General features: G+C 44.7%; 1 long non-coding RNA gene across 2 annotated transcripts; it reads right to left on the bottom strand.

Annotated features, from left to right (window-relative positions):
• Positions 1-6,490: 6,490 nt before the first annotated feature.
• Positions 6,491-9,552, bottom strand: LOC117547084. Of its 2 annotated transcripts, XR_004569117.1 has the most exons (7): positions 8,834-9,552; positions 8,458-8,487; positions 8,251-8,385; positions 7,991-8,148; positions 7,820-7,899; positions 7,088-7,244; positions 6,491-6,986 (listed from the first exon to the last, which is right to left on the bottom strand). It is a non-coding gene; the product is annotated as an uncharacterized LOC117547084 (long non-coding RNA). The 2 variants fall into 2 exon arrangements; XR_004569116.1 differs by having other exon boundaries at positions 8,458-9,552.
• Positions 9,553-14,478: the final 4,926 nt, after the last annotated feature.

Here is a 14,478-nt window from a genome sequence, read left to right as displayed (position 1 = left end):
GTTTGAAGATGATGATGATGATGATGATGATGTGACGACCCCTGCCTCACTATCTCTGGTGGTGGGTATGCGTGTGTGTGGCCCTTTAATGACTCTCCCTCTGTGTGTGCTCACGGGAATTGAGGACACCTGGCGGTTGGAGCTAGCCGGATAAAGGACTGGACCGGATCTCGCTCTCTCTCTCTCTGGCAGGAGGACGCAACGTGAACAGCAGTCACGACCAGCTGACCTTTTGTTTCGCCTGTTTGTGTACTTCAGCAGCAGCCAAATAAACTCTTTTTTTTCTATTCACGCTCTCGTTTCTGTCGCGCGTTTGTTGTGGCTGAGAGCCAAGCCATGACAGCTGGGGGCTCGTCCATTCCGGTAAGGTAAGCTGGTGTTGGGAGTTAGTTCATTATTTGTGCGGAGTTTCCCCTGGTAGGTTATAGCGACGGTTCCCTTGGGATCGTTGGGCAGGGTGTTTAATGTTGTGGTGAAAGTGGCTGAAGCCTCGGCTTGGGGGCATGGCCGTGGTCGCAGTATTGTTGCTAGCTTGCTAGTCGCTTTGCTGGGCCAGCGGTCTCCAGTGCATAAGTACCCGCCGCAAGTAACTACATGAAGACTAGGGAGGAGATTAGTTAGTGGGTGCCGCAGTTAGTGGGGGAACTCCAATCATTTATTTTTTTGCTTTTCGTCTCAGTGTAAGCTCCGGTGTTCTGTGATAGTATGGCAGATGTAGACGCATTTATCAGGGCTCCATCTCAGGAAGCCCTTGACAATTTTTCAATGGAGCAGCTACTCGTAATTGCTGAACATTTCTCGGTTGAAATCGTCGGCGATAAGAGGCTAAAAAGCACTATAAAAGACTCTATTGTGACGGCATTAGGTGAAACGGGAGTGTTTCCGGCAGAGAAAATAGGTGTGTTGTTAAAACCACTGTTTCAGGCTAGTTCACTGTCCTTTGAGCAGCAGAAGGAGATGTTATTGTTGCAGCTGAATCATGACAAAATGAAGCATGAGATGGAGGTTGAAAAGGAAATTGCAGTGGAGCGGATACGGCAGGAGACTGAGAGAGCCAAACTCGATATGGAAGGACAACGTCTTTCTATGGTCAGAGATGGTGCGGCGTTGGGTGAGCGGCATGGTGAACAGGTGCCCAGGTCCCATAATCGGTTCGATGCTAACAACTTGCGCTTGTTACCGCAATTTAATGAAAGTGATCCTGACACTTTTTTTTTGCTTTTTGAACGGGTAGCTAAGGCTAGGGATTGGCTGGATGCAGACTGTGCCCTGATGCTTCAGTGTGTGCTCACAGGAAGAGCACAGTCTGCATATTCCGCGTTATGTCTGGAGGATAGCTCTAGCTATGTTAAAATAAAATTGGCGGTGCTTAGAGCATATGAACTCGTTCCTGAGGCTTATCGACAGCGTTTTAGGTCCTTGGAGAAAAAACAGGGTCAAACATATGTGGAAATGGCGAGGGATTTGTCGGTTCATTTTAAACGTTGGTTAGCTGCTCTGGACATCACTTGTTTTGACAATTTGGGTGAACTCATGATTTTGGAACAGTTCAAAAACATTCTTCCTGACAACATTGCTACTTATATAATAGAACACAGGGTTACTTCGGTGTCCGAAGCTGCGGTGGCAGCGGATGAGTTTGTGTTACTTCATAAGGGCAGGTTCGGAGGGCGCGCTGGAGCTCTACCCGTTTTTGAAGGAAGTAGAAGGGCTGTTGATGTTGGTTCATTGGGGATGGATCCAAAGAAAGTGGCTTGGGAAAAATCTGAGGATACTTGTAACTATTGTCGTGAGAAAGGCCATTGGAAACCAGAATGTCCGGCGCTTAGAGCAAAATCCAAAGGAGGAAGATTTGTGGTTAAACCAGTTGCATTAGCTGTTCCTGGGAAAAGCTGCTGTGTTAACGAGGTGCTTACGGACCACTTATGGGGATCAGAGGTTTTGGCGTCCTATGATCCTTTTATAAGAGAGGGCTTGGTGTCATTGGTAGGTAGCAATGTCAGAGTTCCAATTACAATTTTGAGGGATACCGGTGCATTTGACTCCTTTATCGTTGACTCTGTTCTGCCTTTGTCTGAGGAAAGTGACACTGGTGACACGGTTTGGAGTCGGGGGATGGGATTAACGGTTTTCCCTGTTCCTGTTCATAAGATGTATCTTGACTGTGACCTTGTTAAAGGGGAGGTAGCTATTGGTGTACGCCCAGCTTTTCCAATCAAGGGGATACATTTCATTCTGGGTAACGGTTTGGCAGGTGGTAGAGTCTGGGCTGATGTTCCCTCTGTGTTAGTCACTGGTGGTCTGATTGAGTCAGGATCTGAGAAGTGCTCTACAGTTATGCCAGACGTAACGGCCTCGTGTGTGATCACACGTGCTAGGGCGAAAAGGGATCATGACTTGCTACCAGATGGAAAGTCAACTGACACAGTGGAGGTTCCATCTTTGTCTGACTTTTCGGTATTACTTACACACCATGAGGTGAGAGAGGAGCAACGTCAGGATTCTTCGTTGAAAGACCTTTTGACTGTGTTGCGCCAGTTGCACAGGGGGAAAACACTTCAAGTGGATACATGTTGCATAATGACTTGTTGTTTAGAAGATGGGTTCCTGTGGCTGTTGATGGTGGGGGAACTGAGGTTTTCCAGCTGGTGGTGCCAACTAAGTTTCGTCCTCTGGTCCTGAAAGTCGCACATGATGAGTGTGGACACTTTGGGGTTCGGAAAACATATTTGAACATCCTGAGACACTACTTTTGGCCACGTCTAAAGAGAGAGGTGTCGCAGTATATTAGAACATGTCATGTGTGTCAGCTAACAGGGAAACCAAACCAGAAGATCAAACCAGCACCACTACAGCCGATACAAGTGGTAAGTGAACCGTTTACACATCTCATTGTGGATTGTGTGGGCCCTTTACCGTGTTCAAAGTCTGGTTGCAAATATCTGCTGACTGTGATGTGTCAAACCACTAGGTATCCAGCGGCTTATCCTTTGAGGTCGATTACAACTAAGGCTGTGGTTAAGGCTTTGTCACAGTTTATTTCAATATTTGGTATTCCTAAGGTCGTCCAGAGTGATCAAGGCTCCAATTTTTCATCTCACATGTTTGCTCAGGTGTTGAAGCTTTTGAAGATTAAGAAGAACCAGTCAACAGCTTACCACGCTCAAAGCCAGGGTGCCTTGGAAAGGTTTCACCAGACATTGAAATCCTTGTTGCGTGCTTACTGTACTGAGCTAGATGGAGACTGGGAGGAAGGTCTTCCTTGGTTGATGTTGGCTGCAAGGGAGGCGGTACATGAAGGTACGGGGTTTAGCCCTAATGAGTTGGTTTTCGGACATGCTGTACGGGGTCCCTTGGCAGTGCTGAAAGAGGGTTGTGTTGACACTGAGCCACCACGGAGCTTGGTGGATTATGTGAATGGATTCAGACGTCGTTTGGGTGTTGCTTTGAGTATGGCACGGGAAAAGCTGTCAGTGTCTCAAAGTAACATGAAGAAGTTCTATGACCGTTGTTCGGCACGACAGGAGTTTAATCCAGGTGACCAGGTTCTATCACTTATGCCTATTGTTGGTTCCCCATTTCAGGCTAAGTATTCAGGTCCGTACACTATCATTGAGAAAACTTCTGACCTAAATTATGTTGTGGCAACACCAGAACGAAGGAAGACCAAACGCCTCTGTCATGTAAATCTTCTGAAACCCTACCACAAGCGGGAGGTTAACACAGACACAGAGGTGGAGAAGGATAAAGTGCAGCCGGCTGTGGTGGTGACACATGGTTTGACGCATGAGGGAGATATAGTGCCCGAACCTGATGATAGTTTGCTCTGTGGTCGTTTGAGAAATTCGGAATCGCTAGATAATTTAGACGGGTTGTTGTCTCATTTGACGGCATCAAGACGTGAGGAATTATCAGCATTGGTACACAAATATCTGTGTCTGTTTGGAGACACTCCTTCGCAAACTGACTGGGCTGAGCATGATATTGATGTTGGGGACGCTCAGCCGATTAAGCAACATTTTTATCGCATGCCACCAGTTAAGCGCAGTCGGTTGGATGCAGAGATTAATTACATGGTGGAGAATAAAATTGCTGTCCCATCAGCATCTAGTTGGGCGTCTCCATGTATTTTGGTGCCAAAGCAGGATGGGACACCTAGATTCTGTACTGATCTAAGAAAAGTGAATGCGGTGACAAAATCGGACTCTTTTCCTTTGCCACGGATGGATGACTGTATAGATCAGGTGGGGTCTGCAAAGTATGTTAGCAAATTCGATTTGCTTAAAGGGTATTGGCAGGTCCCCTTGTCTAAGCGGGCACAGGAAATAGCAGCATTTATCACACCATCTGGACTTTATTCATATAAGGTAATGCCGTTTGGGTTAAAAAATGCTCCTGCTACATTCCAACGTTTGATGAATCGCGTGGTGTCGGGTTTAGAGGGCTGTACGGTGTATCTAGACGATTTGGTAATTTGCAGTGATACTTGGACGGCTCATGTTCAGCGCATCGAGAGGTTGTTTGAACGGTTGACAGAGGCACATCTGACTATTAATTTAGCCAAATGTGCCTTTGCAAAGGCCACAGTGACATACCTTGGTCATGTGGTGGGTCAGGGTTGTGTGGCTCCAGTTCTGGCCAAGGTCAGGGCAATATCTGAATACCCACAGCCCACAACCAAAAAGGAACTCCAGAGATTTTTGGGTATGGTGGGTTACTACAGGAGGTTCTATGAACATTTTTCCACTACAGTGTTTCCTCTGACGGAACTTCTTAGGGCTAAGGTAAAATATACTTGGTCGGTCGACTGTCAGAGAGCGTTTGATAGTGTTAAGTCTTTATTGTGCTCCTCTCAGGCGTTAGCGGCTCCATGTTTTGATCGTCCTTTTAGTCTCCAAGTAGATGCAAGCCAGGTGGGAGTCGGTGCGGTTCTGCTCCAGGTTGACAAGGGGGTGGTGGAGAGACCCGTCAGTTTCTTTTCAAAGAAACTTAACAGTTACCAAAGGAATTATTCGGTGATTGAGAAGGAAGCGTTGGCACTCATTTGGGCGTTGCAGCATTTCACTGTATATGTGGGAGCAGGAGGACCAATTTTGGTTTACACAGATCACAATCCCCTGACCTTTTTGCATTCAATGAAGTGTCCCAACCAAAGGCTGACGAGGTGGTCTTTGTTTCTTCAGGCTTACAACCTTGATGTTAGGCACATTAGGGGATCCGACAATGTTATTGCTGACGCGCTGTCACGTGCTCCATGGCACTAAGCAGTTATTAGTTTGACCTTGATGTGTATATATATATGGACTGTCATACTGTGATAAATCTTTCTCGCTCTGCCCATGTTTTTTAAAGTGCTTCTCAGATACTGGTGTTGCTAAAGGTGTGGCAGGGTGCTGAAGGCAAGGATTGCTGTGTGAAGGTGGTGTATTTCATGGGGGTTCTGGGGGAGTGCCATATGTGTGGTTTTGTTTTCCATGACTTTTTCCTTTGGGATGGGGTGGGTGTGTGGTGCCGGTGGCCCTGGGGACACCGACTTTAAGGGGGGGGGTGTGACGACCCCTGCCTCACTATCTCTGGTGGTGGGTATGCGTGTGTGTGGCCCTTTAATGACTCTCCCTCTGTGTGTGCTCACGGGAATTGAGGACACCTGGCGGTTGGAGCTAGCCGGATAAAGGACTGGACCGGATCTCGCTCTCTCTCTCTCTGGCAGGAGGACGCAACGTGAACAGCAGTCACGACCAGCTGACCTTTTGTTTCGCCTGTTTGTGTACTTCAGCAGCAGCCAAATAAACTCTTTTTTTTCTATTCACGCTCTCGTTTCTGTCGCGCGTTTGTTGTGGCTGAGAGCCAAGCCATGACAGCGATGCATGGATTTATAGAGAAACAGCACCGCAGCCGTAGGCTGGACCCCGGGCCGAGCGGTCTACAAACTGAGACGGTCTGGTCTATCGAGGTTTTCTTGTTTACATGACCTGGCGCAGCTCGTGAGTTGGCCTAGCAAGTAACCTGCTAGCAACATGCACAGCTGCAATAAGCTAACAAGCTAATTGAGCCAGAACGTTTCCTTTTTTTGTTTGAACATTTATTGAAGTAATTGATATTTCAGGCTGAGAGGACAATGGCCTGTTAAATATGGTTGATTAAGCTGTGTACTTCTAGCCGACAGATATGTTAGCATTAGTTAGTTAACAGTAAGTAAATATAAGACTAACCTATGTACTCCAGCTAGCCGGCTAACCTACACCCAGGGCTGCCAAGTTTCAGTAACAAGTAGGAGTGAGACTTTCGGGGGAAGATGCGTTTCGATTTTTTTTTTGCCTTTTTTAACGTCGATTTAGAGGAATATCTCAATTTAAATTAACATTAAGACTGTTGTGATGTCTTCACCCCCATGCCAGCTGCCCTCCCTGCACTGTAGGCCTCCTCATGCTTATATAGTGTTAATAATTGACCAGCACAAGTAAAAATGAAAACAATTGTAACAAGAAAAGATTTGACAAATAAAATACATTTATTTATAAAATGTCAATATAAAGAAAACATAGCAGCCTTTTAAGAAATAATAGCAGCCTTTTAAGAACCAATAGCAGCCTTTTCCTTTAGTGCATTTTTTTTTTAAGAGTAACAAAATTAGAACCAGAATAATATATATATATATATCATATATATTATAAATAAATAAAGTGCATGTCTTTGTTTGTGTGTTTTGGTTTACATGACATGTCTCATGTTGTAGGTGTTTGTGGCAGATTTTGATGCCTTGATGACAGAGGGAGGGGGCTCCCATTTGAAACACTGTGGCTCAAGGTTTGCCATCTTCACAGTCATGATGGATGATAGAGTTCCATCAAGAGCCAAACAGTTTTTCGGGTTTTGTTCAGTCCCACCACAGAGAACACTCGTTCAGCATCAGCATTTGAATGTGGAAGTACCAACACCAACTTGGCAATACGAGAGAGCCTCCAAAATCTGCTCATACCGGTCACCTTTGAAAAATGTAGGAAGCCTAATTACTCTCAAATATTTTTGTATAGAATTAAGTTGATTACGTCAATGGGTATTTCAAAGGGTGCAGAATAATTCTTACCTTTTTCTTCATTGATGCCATGTTCCCCCAAAAGCTCTCAATGTCGAACGTGGCTGGGTCTTCGGGCATGGCAATGTCCATGGACTGGTAGTCCAGAAACTCCTCACTCAGTTTGTCACGCTCGTCAGGTCCGTTGTATGGGAGAAGTTCAGGAAACCTAAAAAGAACACAATGTGCACTGATCTGGTAAAGTAATGTAGCTGAAACGGGTTGTTTTTCAGATGTGGTCATTAAACTTTACAATCTATTAAGAAAATGTTAAGAAAATGTGACAAGAGCCAAGAGTCTTTAACCTGCTCTACTTAAGCATATTGAGATAACTTGTGTTATGATTTGGCACTATAGATAAATGTACTTGACTTGATACCCCAACTAACCTGTCGACAAAGTAGTCAAAGTAGTCACTTTAGCAATCATCAACAACCACAATAGCTAACTTGAAAGCACCCCTTTAAGTATCTTCATCACATCAGTGATTGATTGATTGAATACTTTATTAGACAGAAATGCAAACAGCACAAGGTTCAGTCACACATTTGGGCTAAAAGGATAACGTAAAAAAGTCCTGTGGACTTGTTTCCATTGTGGTCCTATGTGTGTGATGAGATGACATTATCAAACTCATAACTTGTCTGCACAAGCAGCCCTCTAACAAACACAAACAGTATTATGTGAGTGAGATCAGTGAGTGGATAGTGCGTGCATCTGCTGATGTGAAACTTGGAGGATTACCTGGCAATTGGTTTGATGGGTCCTTATAGAGGATTTCATGCAATTCCCGGTGCTGCGGGCTTCAGAAACTTCGAGAGAAACTTGCGGATGATGAAAAAAGGAACAAACATAGTACATTATTACTAGCATACTGTATTACTAGCATACTGTATCCCAACCTTCCCAATTTACCTCATCATGTAGAAGGAAGATGGAGGACTTCTCTCTCTGGAGGAGGAGGTTGAAGGTGGAGAAGACTGGCAACGTTGCTTGATAGAAGAGCAGGTACACCTCTGTCATTGGGTTAGAGAATGCTTCCAACAGCCTCCTGAACCTTGGTTGTTTCTCATCTGTGAATAAAAAAACACAGGTTGTGCATACTACATACATTTACTTTTCAGTCTGTTATAATAATCGTTCGTTCATTTGGATCATTGAAATATGATGCCTACCTGATGACTTGAAGTAGCTGGACTGTGGTTCATACTGCTGCAGGGTACGAGTCAAACACCTCTCCAGGCTCAACCATCGAATGGAAACGTGCATAAGTATTTCCAAATACTCGCTTCCATGGAGCTCACAGAATTCTATGACAAGAATGGAACATCTTAATTTCAATTTAATTTAACTCTTCTGAATTTCATTTGGACTGCACATACCTGTCAGGTAACCTTTACGATTGGTGCTTCCTTTAAATCAGTATCCCACATCCACAGTCAGATCCTCTGGATCAAAAGATAGCTGCATGTTACTGTTTGATTGATTGAATATTTTATTAGACAGAAATGCAAACAGCACAGGTACAGTACAGTACTGTAAATTTCCTTAGCTCATAGTAAGCATCCATTAGATCACACAAGCAAATACGTGATGATTTAGCTAACACTGCTATTAGTCACGGTTGTTGTTAAACCCACCGCAGCAACCTGCCACACTGCTCACCAGCAGCCTGTGTAACGTTAAGTCTCACGTAGTCAGACCCACCGTTGACTTCATAAAAATAAAAATATTTGTACAAATAATGTGGTTACCTACCGTTTGACCTCCCGCTTCAGATGAAAATGTCAGTCACGGCATTATTGAGGCGCTGACACAGACGTTTCACGTTTACTTTTCGATTTCTCCGCCATAGAGTTATGTTGTTCTTCATAGGATAGAGACGCAATGACCCGCCCTAAGCTGCCTCTGATTGGTTTGTATACGTGGTGCCTTTCGTTGGGTTGGTTGGATTTAGCCTCGAGGGCTGATGATTGGTTATCACATATCTCGGTCAGCCAATCGGGGGCAGAATAGGGCGGGTTCACCCTGTCCCTGACTCGAACTACAACAAGCCTCAAGCAACAAGTTATGGAAATATATCATTAAATAAAAAAATAATTATAAAGTAGTGAGAGGGGGGGAAAAGCGTGTGAAATGGCAAGTGTGGCGTGAGGCGTGTGAAGAGGTTACATTGCGTGACTCTCACTCTCAAAGGGTGAGACTTGGCAGCTCTGCTACATCTGTTGCTCCCGGTCTGCACGTTTTACGTTGCATAAGGTAAGTGAACATGAAACTATTCAGCAAAACTTTCAATAATAATCTAAGGTATTGAATTTTGGGATATTACTTGTATACAAATCTATAAATGCCTTCAGGTTTCTAAAATATACAATATGTGGTAAATTCAACAGTGGATCCAGCAAAGATTCACATTTTTGCATGATTTTAGTTATTGATTTGTTGCTGTTACTTAATTATACTTTTAATAAATTCAAGTCAAGCTCAGTTACATGTGATGGTAGCTAGTTAATGCTCTTACCTGTGTGCCTCCTCCACAACCAGACTGAGATTCTATTGGCTCTAACGGTCAGAAAGAGATGTCACATGTCAAAATCGAACAAGGGGGGCCAGAGATAAGGAAATCACCCAAATGGACTCAGAAGAGGTTTTTTTTGTGCTAAATCTGTCTTAAAAAGATCAAATATCACTTGTTTTGCATCAATCTTGATACAGGGTACTTATTATATGTTGTACTTTGGATTCCTAAAGCTTTTAGTCTACTAACCCATCATCCGGTTAGGGTTAGTTTTCACTATAAGTTAGGGATGCACGATATTGGTTTTTTGAAACCGATACCGATAACTTCCTGCTTCTCAAGACCGATACCGATACCGATAACCGATAATAATATAATACATATATATATTAAATGTACCTGTAGTTTTTGCACACCTGGTGGTAAAAAAAAGACTAGTAGTGAGCAAATGACATGAGCATTACTACTATGAACAAAACAAAGCCAAGAACAGTTTTGACTCTCGTCAAGCGCCATCATTTCTATGATGAAGTTAGAGATCGTCTTAGCCCTGGGGTCGTCTCTGGCAAACTTCTTGCCTTTTTTAAAAGCCTCGTCGATAGGTAAAAGCCCCGGTGCCTTTGCAGCTGGCTTTGGATTCGCCGCTAGTTTAGCAGCACAGGCGTCTTTGTATGCTTTTAACACACCATCGTAGCGATGGCGATGTTTCAGGTGACTAATCAGGTTGGAAGTATTATAGCTCGTTGCCTTTTTCCCTCCTCGTGGAACTTCTGCATTGCATTTGTTAATACAAATAGCAAGCGAACTATCTAACTCTGAAACTTTGAAATAGTCCCATACTACCGACGACATGTTTGTTTACTGTCCTGGCTTCACGGCCGCACACCATTTACGTCACAGCCAGGCATGAGTTAGGGAGCGCTGGATTTGTGAAAAACTCCCCTCTTCCAAAACCACTAATACCACAGTACTGGCAAAACGGGAGGAGCCGAGTGAAAAACAAGCGCCCCTCATCCCAATCCACCCACACCGCAGTATTTTTTTCTTTTTTTTTTACCCAAAAAATATGTTGTATATTATCGGGACTATTAATACTGTTATCGGGTTTATCGGGATGACGTCATAATTCCTAATATCGGACCGATAATTATCGGGCCGATAATTATCGTGCTACTATAAGTACAAAATATTTTTTGGGCGGACACTATAATTTACAGTTTTTTTACCATGTTCAATCTGAATTTTCTTTAAAATAATCTATATTGATTCTGACTTTTCTACATCCAACTCACAGGTTTATCATTACTTTGAGATAAAAGATTATTAATTTAACCCTTTTAGAAGGGAAGATATGGTCATTTGTTCTGGGAATGTCATTTTCGAGCCTGAGACCTGAAAAACAGGCTTAGGGCTAAACTGGTTAAAGAATACTTTAGGTTAAGGTCTTATTTTGAATAAGGAAAAAGCTTTGGGGGTATAAATATTAAGCCTGACTAATATATTGCTTTCCTGCAATGTTAACTACTGTATGTTTAAGCACTTATTTTAACTTATATTATACATCTGTATTATACTCTTATAAGATGTATGTAGATAGTATAATAAATGTGCAGAATACGACAGTTTAATGGTGGAGGTACACACATATTGATAGATGTCTTGTAATGCACTGTTGAGGAACCTGCGACCAAAGTTGTTCATCTCCGGCCTTGTCAGGTATTGAACAATCAATAAATAAAGAACACAGAATTATTAAATATAAAACACAAAATGTGTGTGATTATACTAAATGATTTACAAATAAACACCACTGCATATTTACAACTGTTACACATGCTGATGTAACGCAAATGTTTCCAACTTGGGATCAATAAAGTATATCTTATCTTAAGATGATCGATGGCTACTGCCATATTTGCAAAATGTGCCTCTGAACCTTGACAAGTGCATGTTTCAGGCTCATCAATTAACAACAGGAGGGGTCACACACATAAGACCAGCTGTTAAATAAAGCTCTTCTGACCTTAGCTGGCATGTGGGTAATGCTACCCATTATGGGCACAAGCAATTTTCACCAATGTATTAATTATATGTTTTACATTTGAGTGTTTCCTATCCCCTAAACCTCCAGGGATGTAAACAGTTTAATACTGGCCACTTCTTATTATGGGAAATACGAAAACGTCTTTTAAAACTACACTCCTAGTAGAAACGGGTCATAGATAGAGAACATGTTGCGAAACACAATAGCCAGCATGTGTAGTTCTGGGGACGGGGTGGGGGAGGGGGGGACGCGGTGGACCCGTTCAAATCCAGTTTTGGACATTCTGCTGTGGTTCCATCCCATTTCAAGTGCTGTTCGACGCTCGGCACACTCTCCAATCACAGAGCTTGAGGACTATCACAGGGTTTGTCAAGCGAAGCGGAGAGAATACTTACTTCCGGGTATAATATTCTGTAAAGCAAATGAGCTGCTCCGACCCTCGGTCCTGACGGACTCCAACTTGTGTTTATTAATTAATCAAACAAATAAATAAACACAAGGATAATTATGTGTTATTGTTGAGTAAATGGAGAATTGCACAGGGGAACATAACGTAGGCTATCTATGCCACAATTTTAGATGCAGATTTTGTTAAACTAATATGTTTGCGCTGTGGACCAACACTATACATTGACGGGGAAGGGGGTAGCAATAAAGATAACACCATTAAACAGTTACACAACATAACAGAAATAATATCGATAGCAGCATCCCTAGCAACCACCTTGGTGACAATGAAAACGTTGTGTAGACACAATTTCCTGAAGTAATCTTCGTAATAACTAGCAAACTAAAGATCATGTGCATCCACTGCACACATAATCTGAAATAACAACTCATATTTCTCGCATCAAATGACATCAAAAGGCATTTTAATGGCCAAACTAACTTTAAAATAGGCATTTTACACCGAGAATAAAACGAAGTTCGGCCATGTTTTTTTTTTTCTGCAGGGAGAAATTTGAAGATCACGTGACATAGACGCCAGTCATTGGAATGAATGGTGAAAAAAAACGTAGGTATTTTACAATTTCAGAGGCGTTTTTGTAGAAATACTAGCCTACCTCCTATGTTGTGGACCAACGTAGTTATTACACGTTTTTTTTTATGAGACTGGGTTGGTATTTCAGTAGTGTGTGTGCAAGGCCAGATGTTTTCAGTAGTGTGTGTGTGAGGTGAGTTTGAATTTTGGCCTACACAGCCCTTCATAGTGCAGTGCTGCCCACATGACGCGTTATAACGGCGCTCATGGGTTTATTAAGGCCGTGTGTACGAGGCGTATCTCGGACAGAGGAATGCCGCGAGCTCTGTAGTTTATTAACCAACAGGTTAAAAACAATGGCTTCTGCAGCGAGCCCTGCTGTCTACTAATCAACAGATTAGTGGCAGCCGGCTTAATTAGTGCGCTCTGAAATGTATTAACCGACAGGTTAAAGCCAGGCTTTAGCAACGAGCCCTGCTGGCTATTAACCGACAGGTTATAGACAGCTGGTTTACACAGGGCGTGAGGCAACCCAAGGTGGGCTTGGACCGAAAGGGCTGCGCAGGGGGCTCCACACGCTGCGTCTCACTCCGACTCTCATCATGAGGCGCGTACACGCTCAGGGGATGGATGGAGGTGTGTGCAGTGATGTCCACATGAGGCGTTATAACGGCGTTCATGGGTTTATTATGACTGTCTGTCTGTAGGAGGTGTATCTTGGACAGAGGAATGCTGCAAGCTCTGCAGGTTATTAACCGAGGTTAAAACCGGCAGGCTTCTGCAGCGAGCCCTGCACTTAATCAACAGATTAGTGCCAGCCGGCTTAATTAGCGAGCTTTGCAGTTAATTAACTGATGGGTTAAAACCAGCAGGCTTCTGCAGCCAGCCCTGGCGCCGTGGCGCTGCGGGCGCTGCCGCTGGGGGCACTAAGCCTGGAATACTGCTCCTTCCCCCGTTCTGGCTTCTCTGTGATGCTGTAATGGTCGTCATGGTGACGAGCCACGCCATTGCCCTCGCCGCCGCTGCCCGTGAGGCGAAAGGGCTGCGAGGAAGCCTCCACACGCTGCGTTTCACTCCAGCTGTCATCATGAGGCGTGTACACGCTCAGGGGATGGATGGAGGTGTGTGCAGTGCTGTCCACATGAGGCGTTATAACGGCGTTCATGGGTTATTATGACCGTGTGTAGGAGGCGTATCTCGGACAGAAGAATGCCGCGAGCTCTGCAGGTTATTAACCGATAGGTTAAAACCAGCAGGCTTCTGCAGGGAGCCCTGCTGTACTTAATCAACAGATTAGTGGCAGCCGGCTTAATTACCGGCTCTGCTTCCTCGGAGGCTCTCGCGGAGCAGACCAGGAGCGGGGGAGCCTCACTCCCCTTTGACTCACCGCCGGGAGACCCTGTCTCTGAGGTGGCGGGGGAGCGGAGACGTGGGACGGAGCCCCTGCAGCCGCCGAAGGGCGAGTCTGACGCCGAGGCGGTTGCTGTGGGCGTCTCTCCGCTTGCAGCCTCCTGTGGCCGGCGTGGCCGCCGCGGCTGCTGCGGGCGTTGGTGCCGCTGTGGGCGCTCAGCAGGCTGGAGCCAGCTGTACATGCTGGCGAATGCCGTCCGCCTGTTCCGCGGCCGTCTTCATGGACTCCACTATGGCGTGGAACTGGGGTCCGAACAGCCCGACCGGGCTGATTGGAGCGTCCAGTAGCACTTTTCTGGCCGTCTCCGTAACAGACGCCTGCTTCAGCCAGAGGTGGCGCTGGATCTGTGTCACCCACGCGGAAATCCTCGCCTGGGAGACAGCGCCGTGCTGGCCGCCTTGCTGAGTTCCTCTGCCTCGGTGGTGGACCGCTCTACCAGTGTCACCAC

The sequence above is a fragment of the Gymnodraco acuticeps genome, unplaced genomic scaffold, assembly GCF_902827175.1.
Source record: "Gymnodraco acuticeps unplaced genomic scaffold, fGymAcu1.1, whole genome shotgun sequence".
Classification (NCBI taxonomy): Eukaryota; Metazoa; Chordata; class Actinopteri; order Perciformes; family Bathydraconidae; genus Gymnodraco; species Gymnodraco acuticeps.
This window is presented reverse-complemented; position numbering and strand designations above follow the sequence as displayed.